General features: G+C 35.1%; 1 long non-coding RNA gene across 1 annotated transcript; it reads right to left on the reverse strand.

The window, feature by feature from the left end:
• Positions 1 to 1,370: 1,370 nt before the first annotated feature.
• On the reverse strand, positions 1,371 to 4,599 carry LOC129136048 (uncharacterized). Its single transcript, XR_008537313.2, has 3 exons — positions 4,461 to 4,599; positions 1,731 to 1,879; positions 1,371 to 1,554 (listed from the first exon to the last, which is right to left on the reverse strand). It is a non-coding gene; the product is annotated as an uncharacterized LOC129136048 (long non-coding RNA).
• Positions 4,600 to 13,349: the final 8,750 nt, after the last annotated feature.

Below are 13,349 nucleotides of genomic sequence, written 5' to 3' on the forward strand. Positions count from 1 at the left end.
TAAGAAATTAACAAGTGAGGTCGTGTGTGCCTGTCATACAGTAAGGCACCTCAGCATATCGAACTTATGTTTCTTTTATCTTAGTAATTTAATAAATGGTCTTTTGACTCCCTCACGCTTGCTGTTAATGTTGATTAGCTGTTAGAGAGCTCTGGCAGCTTTGCAGTGGATCTTTAAAAAAACAGATGAAATGGCAGCAGAAGTTGAGGGAGGCTTGTTCACTCAATTCACAAGTCTAGCCTGCCTAACATTCAAAACCATCTTTTCTGAAAACGTGTCTGAAGTTCTACAGCATCAGTCTAGGTGACTCCACTTAACACTTTCCCATGACCCCATCTGAGTATCTTGACACTGGTTTGAAAGATGTATATTTTCACTGAATCGAAAATAGAAAACTAACCCTGCAAGCCAAGGTAAAGAGGACAAGAGGACAGCAGGTAGACGGCTTCTTCAGATAAAATCTTCACACAGATCCACAGAAAGTTAATGGGGGCTAAATTTTCTAACCTTTAGAAAAGACCAGTCCCCCAAGAGCTGCCAATTTAAGGAAAAGTTTCTTTTACTCTTGGTTCCAGAACTATAATGTATTTGCTGATAAATTGGAGATGGATAATTTTTATCCAGCTCAGGAGGAAGTGTGAAAAAGAGTAATTGGCTATTCTTAGGCAGAGTGGTGCAGCTCTCAAGTCACTCTCAAGAGATTTTTTTGGAAATATGATATCATTTGGAATTATATTAATAAAAGCATTGCCTGGGATCAGAAACTTGGAATTGGTAGAAGTTTCTTTCCTTCAGAAACATAAAGCATCCATATTCTTCATTTACACATAAATTATGTAAGTGGATAAAATCCTCATTATTAGAGAATGACCTTGATGTTAGGACACATTGATATTATGGGTGATGTTCTTCTTTGAATTTTTGCAATTTTTTGACATTAGTTATGGTTCAGTGCCAGTATCAAGATCATTAGTATTGAGTCAAATACTTCTGTATTCACAAGGTAGTAATTAAAATGATGTTTCCCACTATTTATGTATGTTTCATCCAATGAGATTTTACATGTATGTATATTTCATCTTCAATTTTTCATTTTCTGTGGCCTCTTATTTCCTTCCCCCATTTTTTTTTGGCAACTAGTGAAGTGAAATAGATAGATTTTGATAATAGCAAAGAAAGGGCATAACCCAAAGACCTCGCTAGAGCAAGTCACCTTTCCCATGGATGCTTTGTTCATCTTCTTGAGGGAAATTTCCACAGTTGCATTGCTTTATTTATTTCTCCCTTGTCCCATCCCAGTGGAATGAACAATTTCAAAACAGTTTTATTACCTTAAGTGAAGAAATAAAACTAAGTATCAGACAAAATCTCCTTTCCAAAAGTTGGTAGCTTTGTTTAATTTATCTATTTATTTTTTGAGATGGAGTCTTGCTGTGTCTCTCAGGCTGCAGTGCAGTGGTGCGATCTCAGCTCATTGCAACCTCCACCTCCCGGGTTCAAGCGATTCTCCTGCCTCGGCCTCCAGAGTAGCTGGGATTCCTATAGTGCTGAATTCTATTGCACAGAAGGATGGTTCTTAAATGCATATACCTTTATTGTGATCATTTAATAATGTACATGAGAACCTATCACAGAATAAAACTATCTCATAAAATATTGAATCTGTCTCATGTTTATATCACATATCATATACGAGGTATTGTTATAAAAGATTTTTAAACCAAATTTACCTTGACCTATATAGCCAAATATGCGTCATCCTTAAAAATGGTCTCTGGCTCTGAGGGTAAAAGACAAGCTCCATAGACATGTGGAACATCAGTATCCTTGGCCCAAGAGGACAAGTGAACTTAGGGAAGATGTTTCTCATGCGTACATCCTGAAATGTGAAGTAAATGAGTCCATTAACTCAATACCTTATAAAATCAAAATGGAAGCCCACGACATTTCCCTGACAAACACTGACACTCATGCTTAAAATGAGGCTGAGTGAGGACCTGCATCCACACAAATGATTAGACATTAAGAAAGAAAAATACAAAGAATTGAAATGAATGATTGTGCTCATTATTGTTTCTTGATTCAGATATTATGGTTTGTCTTCTAAATAAAGTTTATCGGGCCAGGCGTGGTGGCTCACACCTGTAATCCCAGCACTTTGGGAGGCCGAGGCAGGCGGATCACCTGAGTTTGAGAGTTCAAGACCAGCCTGACCAACATGGAGAAACTCCATCTCTACTAAAAATACAACATTAGTAGGGTGTGGTGGCGCATGCCTGTAATCCCAGCTACTCGGGAGGCTGAGGCAGGAGAATCACTTGAACCTAGGAGGCAGAGGTTGCAGTGAGCCGAGATGGCGCCATTGCACTCTAGCCTGGGCAACGAGAGCGAAACTCTGTCTCAAAAGAAAGAAAAAGTTTATCATTGCTTCTTGGCCTTATGGCTAACATCCAGTGAAGATTTACCGTAAAAAAGGAAATAAGTATTCATAAAAAAGTTTGAAAAGAAAGGTAAAAATCTTCACTCACCATTGAACACAGAACTATTAGTGTTTGGAATTTTAAAGAATATTTTATGTGCACATATGTATATCTGTATACATTTAACAATTTTAATCAAACTTTGCATGCCATTTGGTGACCTTTCTCCATTTAAATATTTTCCATATCTTTACATAATAATCACAGTATTTGTTTATATGAATGTGGTAAATTTTATTGTAAAGATGTTGCACTAGTTATCCCGTTTATTAATGGGCATTATCATTATTGGCAATTTTTAAGATTATGAATAATTCTGTGATAAATTTCCTTGTGCATAGTGTTCCTCATAAATCGAGTATTATTTCTTTGGAATAAATTTTGAGAAGGGATGTTACTTTCCTCAATTATAAAAAAAACTTACTTTTTAAGAGAGAGATTTTAATCCATTCTAGTTCTAAAAACCATAAAAGTAAAGTATGAAGATGAAAATAATTATGTACAATCCTACAAACTAGAAAAAGTATTACTAATAGCATTTTGGCATGTTTACTCCACCTCTCTTTCTTCTATACATACATAAATACAAACAAACATACAATACATGATTCATAAAGTTGAAACCTTATTGTGTATGTTGAGTTGGGTTCTGCTTTTTTTCATTTCATATTGAGTAATAAGCATTGTCTCAGGCCATTAGTTTCCAAAATATGATTTTCCATTATTCTTTAGTCATTTCCTTATTGTTGAATTTTTAAGCTGTTTCCAAAATTTTGCTGTTATAAACAATATATCTTTGTATGTGATATATTAGGATGGAGTTCCTGAAGTCATATTACTAGGTCAAAGGCTGTGCTGTTTTAGAAATTCACATTACCCATTTGCTTTCCAGATAATTAGTATCAAAATATATACACTCTTACTGGCAGTGTATGAAGGTCCCTATCTCATTGAACTCTCAATAACAGTTAATAATATGATCAGATTTTACTATTTTTCATTATAGAAATGCAAAATGACAGCTGATTTAAAAACTTTTCATTCATTTTATTACTGGCAAATTTTCTTTTACCATATGTTAATTGGCAATTTTTAGTTTTTCAAAATTGCTTTTCACGTCCTTTGCATGCTAATGATTTTATTAATTGAAAATTAGGTTTGCTATACTAAGGGCTGAACTCTGAATTTTTATAAAGTCGTATTGTCTTCTACTTTTTAAGTTTATGGGTATTTTTTGGTACAGTGTTTACCTTTTTTAGTTGGATGTTATGTTCTTCATTATTCTTTATTGCTCTTTGACATATATGCTGAGATCAAAAAAGCATTGATTTCTTTTCTTCTTTTTCTAGTTTTACATTTTCCTGACTTTATAAGATTTAACCCTTTAATTCTTACAGAATTGATTTTTTTGTCTGAACTTTTAAAATCTTTTCTCATAACAGACTTTTACATTAAAGCAAAAGCAAGGGACCACGGAAAATAGCCTAGCAGCTAGTTACTCATGATCTAAGGCTTGGGTAACTGCAGATTAGGATGAACAGTGCCGCAGATCATTACATTGGTATTATAATGCTAAACAATGGTTGCATCACATAAAATGGCAAAATTTGACTTTTATTCCAAGTGAGTTGGGCAGTTTTATGTTCATTCACTCATTGTAGTTAACATACATTGTCTCTTCATGTCTTTTGTTCAGTATTTATAAACAGATCTAGTGCTCTATTTGCACAGAAGCATCATTTTGAGTTCCTTTTTGAATGTTGGCCCTGCATGAAATTCTCACAATGTGATATTTTCATGTTCTGGAACTGTCCCTACCCCTATCCATTGACCCAATTAAGGGTACGGAACACATGAGAACCAGCATCTTCCATCATCCCACATTCTCCTAGCACTTCATAGGCCAGACACTTCCTCTGGCTTCTGAATACCAGACAGCATAGAAGCTGAAGTCCTCATATCTGACAGAGGAATGCTCACCTATTTCTCACCATGGGGTTGGAGTCTGGGACCGGGATGGACAAGTGCTCCTAAAGCCATTAATCTTTGTAATTCACTTTGGAGGAGCCATCCCACGTACATTGGTAAGAATTTCCTCTCTCAGAGGAAGCACTGAACTCTACAGAAAAAAAATTACCAAATAAAAATATTTTCTTCAATCATGTGCCAAATAGCTGTTATCTTTCTGTTCTAACACTCTTAGCATTTGCCCTAAAATTCAAACATATCTATATGTTTAGTGAATATTATCTTCCTAGTTGAAAGGTTTCTGCCTCCTTTTCCTTGTCTTTCTGCACCCACATTCTGACCTACCCAGGTTTGTACGGCTGTTAGTTTACTTGTTTATTATAAAGCATTATATGAATGGTCTATGACTATTCACAGTGTTTTACAGAATATGGATTTTTCATTAAAATATATATGCCTATTATAAGAAATCCAGTTACAAAGATGAAAGTAATAATTGCTTAAACATGTCAACACTCAGATATAATTTCATTTATACTAAGTGATCATCATTCCAGATGACCACATGCAAGTATACATTTTAAAGCAAAAGTGAATTGATATATTGACGGATAATATTTATAAGGTGGAATCACATTAGCAATGGCAGTTAAAAATGAAAGGTCTTTAAATTTTTTTGACAGCAGCAAGAGTCTAAAATGTAATTGAAGGATCTGTTAAACTTCTGAAAAATATTTTCTACTTCAGAAGGAATTAATTTCTAAAATCAAGTGGAAAAAGCATTATGAAACAATTTAGTTATTGACCAAATAACCAGTTTCACTTTTTGAAAAATTTTTATTTAATTTTTGATAACTTTGACACCAGAGGTTTCCCTTTTAGGCAATATTAATTGACTGATTCCCTGCTGGGCAAAATTCAAAAATTAGCATATTCACAGTTCCTCTTACATCTTGATTTGTATTAATTATGCATTATTTTTCTCACAGTTTGTACTGTTTACCTTCTGTTACTTTCATAGCTGCTGTTCTCGTAGTTGTTTCATTTTATTTTCACACAGAAATGAATTTAAAGCTTATTCCCAATTCTATCACTGGTAGAGTTCTTAATTTTAATTCATTTCTTAATTGACTAAATGTCATTAGCCAGAAGTTTTGGGGTCTTTTTTAAAGCATAGGAAAGTGTGGCTTCAGAAGCTGGAAGAATAAGGCAGCACACACTACCTTTCATTATGAACTACCACCTTTCATTCATTCAAAAACATGGCTTCCCTCAGTCCCAAGATCCCCAGAACTTCCTCTTTTGGAAGTCTTTCTATTTCCATTCTGGAGACTTTGTTTTGAAAGCATGAAATACTCCTAAGTGTGCACATTATGCATGAACTTTAAGTAAGCAATATTGCTAGGTCTGGAACATTTCAGTGTCACCCTGTGAGCACTCTTCAGTCTGGAATAGAATTGTAACATTTCTCTATATCCCATCTTTTTTGAAACATGGAGTAGTTTAATACATGCTTTTTCCCCTGAGTTCATGTCAGTTTATATAATTACAATAATATCTGTCATTTGTATAAAAGTTTTGCTTTTTTTAAACAATTTCAACTTTTTTTTTTTTTCTCCTTTTGAGACAGTCTTGTTCTGTTGCCCAGTCTGGAGTGTAGTGGTGTGATCTTGGCTCTGGAGCCTCAACCTCCTGAGCTGACGGGATCCTACCTCAGCCTCCCAAGTAGCTGGGACTACAGGTGCATGTCACTATACCTGGCTGATTGTTTTTCTTGTAGAGAGGGTGTATTAGTCTGTTTTCATGATGCTTAATAGTGACATAGCCAAGACTGGGTAATTTATAAAGGAAAGAGGTTCAATTGACTTACAGTTGAGCACGGCTGGGGAGGCCTCACAATCATGGTGGAAGGCCAAGGAGAAGCAAATACATGTCTAAATGGCAGCAGACAAGAGACCATGTGCAGGGGAACTCCCGTTTATAAAACCATCAGATCTTGTGAGACTTAGTCACCATCATGAAAACAGCATGAGAAAAACCTGCCCCCTTGATTCAATGACCTCCCACTGGGTCTCTCCCATGACATGTGGAGATTATGGGAGCTACAATTCACAATGAGATTTGAGTGAGGACACATCCAAACCCTATCAGATGGGGTCTCACCATGTTGCACAGGCTGGTCCTCAAGCAATTTTCCTGCCTCAGCCTCCCAACGTGCTAGGATTATAGGCATGAGCCACCACACCCAACATCAATTTCACTTCAGTTGTCTAATTTTCAACTCCTACTATGCTATTATTTCCTTAATGAAAGATGGCTTAATCAATTCTCCAAGGTCATCCCTCTTTTGCCCTAATTTTGGCTTTGTTCTATAAATACACCAAACTATTTTGATTCTAATAGTCATTTTTTAACTGTAACCGAAGTATAGCTTGCAAACTCCTCACAGATTTTGTCTGCTGATATTGTATCTTGGACAGTTGATAAGAACTTATATATACAAATGTGTTATTTTAGACAGGATTAATAAATCACTTATTGATCAAAAAATGTTATTTTCCAAACTAATTCCTTAAATTTCAGAATATGGAAGAAATTAAGGCAAATATGTTGTGTAAGTTTGGAAGATAACGCTTTTCCGGAATTACCTCACAATATAGATATTAGGGTAGGAAATGGAAGAAAAGGGAAAGGGACACTGAGATTGATATTAACATTGATTTGAGAGAAATATAAGTTTTTTTTTTAACTATAACATTGGGTCTTTTAAAAAAGCACACTAAAAGTTCATGGATTTTCCCATTCTATTTACTTGCAAGCTCATTTCTTTTTATTTGAGGATTTCTGAGGTCCTTTCACTTACAGGTATTAGGAATCAAACAATACTGTGAGTCAGATGAATACCATATGACATGAGCCATATTTGAAAAACTTTAATATTATTTTCAGGGAAGTTCAAGAAGAACACAATTCAACTGTAGTTTTTAAAGAGTTTTTCTGTTGATATTAAGTATATAAAATTGTTGCTTAAGTATTACAAAGTAGATTCAGAAGAATAAGAATATTATTCTGAGTATTCCTAAAACATATTCAGCGAGGATGGGGCCATCCTAGATGAATGTGATGCCCATTAGAAAAGTTAAAAGACAAGTGACCATCCTTTCCATTTGCCTACTTAACATTGAAGCTATCTTGAAGTATCTCATTAACTGATAATCAAAAACTCAGTTTTTTATTCCCTTCTAGCTATTCATATCTATTTGAAATCTCATGGAAGCCAATATAAAAAAATCATCATAATGTTTTGAGTTAAATTTGCATATATTTGGTGAACACATTTTGGTATGTATATGCAAACATTAGGATAAATATCATCCTTAGTCAAATGATCTTAATAACAGATGATAGGTATAGCCAATGTCAAATTATTTCAAATAGAAAGTTACCTTACTGATAAGAAGTAGAATAAAAAAGGAAAAGGATATCAAGGCACTGTAAAGAATAAAAACATGATATTAGGTTTAGAATTTCCACATTTTTTTTGTCTTCAAGATCTTTGCCAACATTAATTAATAGTATGCATGGTGCCTTGGGAGGTAAATATTATCATCTCAACTTTAAATAAAATTGAAGAATAAAGATTAAGTGGTTTCCCTCAGGCTACAAAGGGATTAGATTTTATTTTTTACAAGGAAAATGAAAATGAGTATTTAACCACAATGTTAAATAAGATAGTGGATGTAAAAGTCCCTATATACAACATCTGACACATAGTAGGTTTGCAATAAATATGTGTTAAATATTTTAATCATAATACCAGTTAAATATATCTACGTCTTTTTATGAATTATATATACATGCACACAGTCATGATTTGTATATATAGTTAATGATTAGAAAAACTAGAACAATTTTAATGCATGATCTTGTTTACTCTTTTCTCTTTAAAAGAAAGCTGCTTTCCTTGAGATACGAAGACAGTCATTATATTTTTAAGCATCATCATGGAATGAAATTATCGATTCTCTGTAGTCCCTAATGACACCCATGTTGATACCAAACTGTGTGGTACATTTAATCAGGGCAATAAAGAATTCAGTTGATCATTAATAGGCTTTATAGATCTAACACCACTAAGTAAATGGCCTGGTTGGATTTTTTCCTCTTCATCCAATTGACTGACATTTGATTTAAATTTACCAGGGATGTCAGTGTAATGTTTAAATATTCTTTATGTCAGATTGTTCTCCTCTACAGCTAACCTAACAGCTAACCTAAACTCTCTATGATACTCTTCTTGAATATTAGAAGGTCCCTGTTTTCTTCCTGGTGTCTCCTGGGCACACACTGGGATCAGGGCTCAGTGGATCTTGAGTGGTATCAAGAAGAACTGCCCACATAACCCCACACAATTCAATCGCCCTTCATTCTAATCCTCCTTAGAGTTTGATTATGTGGTACTCTTCCTGACTCTTTCCTGATTTCTTTCATAGTAAACAAAGATTATTGTCAGCTGTTTTGTTGTATGAAACAAAAACTTCTTCGTATAGTTTCAGCCCCTCAAACTCATCCCCCCACCTTACATGTTCAGGTATGCTATTTCCTGGATATATTTATAAACATCTCCAAATTCTCCTTAGGATGTTTGGATCCAGATTTTGCATGAACATATGATATCAGCAGAAGGCAACCAGATTAATGATGGAGATGCAGAGTTCAAACCGGTGTACTGGGATGGCCTCCTGGAACCTTCCCCCAGATCAGTCAGTCAAGTATCAAAACAGTCATCAGAAAGTGGGGGCACTAAGCCCAGTGAGGCAGCTCCCCAGAGCCAGGTGGAAGAGGAAGACTGCAGAGTGGACCACACCACACTGGGGCAAAAACACAGCAGAGGCAGCAAGACTGCAATTGAGGCAAGAACACTGGGCTCGACGTTCCTAAAAAATATATCATTGCTGTTGTTGGTGCAGTCAGGTAACTCAGGTTTGACTCTCAGTTTCACAGTTTCTATAATGTTTAGCAGCAGAAAATTGTTCTGGCAAGTGACTTAATCCTTCCATGCCTCAATTTCCTCAGTTGATAAGTAATGAATAATAATCTCAGAGTTGTTATGAAGGATAAATGAGATAATACATAATAAAGAGCTAAGAACAGTGCCTGCCACATATTATTCCTTCAATAAAGGTTAACTGATGATGATTGCAATTATAATGATGAGGACATATTTAATCCACAAAAATAGATGCATATTTAAAAAATAGATGCATAATTAAAAATAGATTTTTGGATGCTAAAGAGTAGCAAAAAATGGTACATAAACACTAAAACTAGGACTAATACAATACAAATAGTTATCAGTCTCCAGTATAAAAATTGACTGTGAATATTTATTTGCTGGGACAAGGGAATATGTAATCACCATGATTTTACCTAAGCAGTTCCCCTGACAAAAATGTATAGCGATGAATTTTATAAAATTAGACTTTATTGTACAAATGATCAATGGAAAATGCATTTAAACTTTGTCAAGGCCGGGCGTGATGGCTCATGTCTGTAATCTCAGCACTTTGGGAGGCTGAGGTGGGCGGATCACGAGATCAAGAGATCGAGACCATCCTGGCCAGCATCGTGAAACCCCGTCTCTACTAAAAAAAAATACAAAAATTAGCCGGGCACGGTGGCAGGTGCCTGTAATCCCAGCTACTCAGGAGGCTGAGGCAGGAGAATCGCTTGAACTGAAGAGGCAGAAGTTGCAGTGAGCCGAGATCGCGCCACTGCACTCCAGCCTGGCGACAGAGTGAGACTCTGTCTCAAAAAAAAAAAAAAAAGAAAAGAAAACATTGTCAAATAATAGCATGAAACATAACAGTTTTCTCCTCCCATCTTCCTCCTTTCCCCAAAACCCAGTGGTCTCTCTGGTAAACAAATTGAAATTTTCCAGACCAACTTCAAAATAATGCCCTTGTTATTTTGGTACAAAACCATTGAAATTTACAGCAAAAATTAGATCAGAAGACCAAATTACAAAGCCATCCATCCTTGTGGCAAAATCAGGCACATATTACAGCATAGCCAGTAATTCTGTAAAACTGGCCACAGTATAAGCGATAAATATATTCAGTGGTTCTCTTAAGAAACTGGCTCTGGGAGAATCCAGCTGCCTTGTCTGAACACCTCAAGATTGTCATGCTAGAGACACCACATGGGGTGCTCTGGTTGTCAATTGCAGTGGTGCCCAGCCATCCAGCTACCCGTACCAAGGCACTAGACATGTGCATGAAGCTATTGCTGACTCCAGATGAGCCCCATCCACCATCTAAGTCCCACTGAATGACCTTCATCAATGCAATGAGGACTAGAAGAATTGCCTGGCTGAGAGCTGCATGAATTCCTGACCCCTAAAATCCATGCAATATAATTAAGTGGTTTTTGTTTTAAGCCATTAAGTTTTGGGATAGTTTGTTACCCAGCAATGGTAACTGAAACACTTCCAAGCAGGCTTTATGTAGGTTCTGATACCAACTCACCTTGTCTAGTAAACATGACTCCATAATTTTTCCGTTTGAGTTTAATGGCAATATCCATGACTATCTGATAGTCACGTGTTTCAATTTTCAATGATTGATTATTATTAGTTAAGAAATTATAGTTTAGAAAGACAAAGAGTAAAATATTTTACAAATTAAGAAATAAAACCACCTGGACATGAAACTTGACCTATGGTGTAAACCTATATTGGACCCCAGTTTGAGGAACTTGGTTGAGGATTGAAAACAAAACTGTAAATACAAGTGATATGAAGCTATTATTATTCAGTTTTAATTGTGCTTGTAGATTTTTGTATTTTAACATTTGTAATGAAGTTTTAAATAAATTTCTTGAAAATAATGATGTGTGTGACAAATGCCCTTAGGCCCTTGGCTGTAGCTTGAATTATATCTAAAGTCTTAAAGAATAAAACACTTGACATAAATTGCTTAAGTGTTAGTAATCAATGAAAGTGATAGAAATATAGTGCAACTTGGGCTCATACTCCAAGTTCACCACTGTATATATCAGCATATCTCATCATCACAAACCTAGCTTTTAAGGAATAATGGAACTTGCAAATTTGAACACCTGCTTCATTATTTTACACTTTCCAAAGATATTGTTTAAAGAAATGAAGGAGAAATAAAGTCTGTCTCTCTCTCTCTTTCCCCACCCCACCACTCGCTTCTCTGTCAGTCCCATGGACTTGTGTACTCTAGTGGTTGGGTGGAATCACAGAAAATATAATGAAAGGGCTGGTATGGTGGCTCATGTCTGCAATCCCAGCACTTTATGGAGGCCAAGGTGGGAGGATCACTCGAGGCCAGGAGTTTGAGACCAGCCTAATAAACATGGCAAAACCCTATCTCTACTAAAAATACAAAAAAATTAGCCAGGTATGGTGGTGCCTGCCTATAGTCCCAGCTACTCGGGATGTTAAGGCACAAGAATTGCTTGAGCCTGGGAGGTGGAGGCTATAGTGGGCCAAGATCACGCCATTGCACTCCAGCCTGGGTGACAGAGCAAGACTCTTGTCTCAACAAAACAAAACAAAAAACAGAAAATACAACATTGATTCCTAAGGACCAAAAATGTCCACATTTAATAAGTTTTTTTTCAATTTTTAGCAAATAATCTGATCATCTTGACAAAATGGTCTATTAGATAATCTAGGTTAAAAACTTGAAAGTATGCTACATACATAAATAGTCATATATACATACACAGACTATAGTCTACATATGCTATAGTCTATATATTCTATAGGATATTATATGTAGAGAAGATGCACATACACATGTACATATGTATATATTATACAGTCAATGATATGTTTAAGATAATTGAGACAAAGCTTCAGTCTTTTAAATATATGAATATTTGTTTCAATTTATGACTTTACTTTGCTAGAGTATACTTGGTTACATGGTGAAGTTACTAAACTCTCAGTAGCTGACCCTGGCAGATGCACTGATATGATCATTTTAGCCAACGTGTTAAGCATTTTTACGAACTGGAAGAAAAATGATGGAGCCAGAGGAAATGAAGTAAAAGGTAAGATAAAGCCTAAATCTACTAAGGGTAGAGTCTGTTTCCATAAGCACTCATGTCCTTTATAAAAGAGCTATTTAAATTTCACCCTCGTTGTCATTTCTCTTATGCTTCTTGATCAATATGGATCACAGGCAAATGGGGAAATACTCCAGTCAAATTTCTGTTTCTCTTTCAAAAAGGTGTCTTTTGTCTTTTAATACAACCACATAGATATCTTAATAGCTATAAAATCACAGAATTCTGCCAATATTTAATTTCATTTTAGAATACTGTATATTAATTCTTATATAAAAGAATAATGTTCCATAGTATCAACTTGTCTAAATCTGTGCATAAAAGAAAACATTCAATAAGAACTATGGTTTTTGCATAAAAAGTATTGCAAGGGTTAAATCAATAGCACAGAGGCTTCAAATCCTTGCTTAAAATATGCCCCTTCATAGAAAAAAAAGAAAAATGATGGATATTCACATGATTGACAACCTTTCCAAATAGAAGTGTTGCTGTAATTAAGCAATAATGTATGAGTGAGTGTACATTATGACAAATTGGAAGCTTAGTTGATTAGATTGAGCATATAAGCTGTCAGTATAATTATCATATTTTAATCATTTTTCTCCATTTTTTATAACAGCATTGTCTTCAGCCTCATTTGGTGCTTATTAGATTGATATTCTAAGAGGAATTGTACAACATAAAACATGTCCTTAAACAGGATGAACTTTAGATAAGGCTTTAGTTATGTCTATAAACATTTATAATGATTGCTGTTATGTTTCTACTTTCTTCTATCTACTGTTTCACTTTATGTAATAA

The sequence above is a fragment of the Pan troglodytes genome, chromosome 1, assembly GCF_028858775.2.
Source record: "Pan troglodytes isolate AG18354 chromosome 1, NHGRI_mPanTro3-v2.0_pri, whole genome shotgun sequence".
Taxonomy (NCBI): Eukaryota; Metazoa; Chordata; class Mammalia; order Primates; family Hominidae; genus Pan; species Pan troglodytes.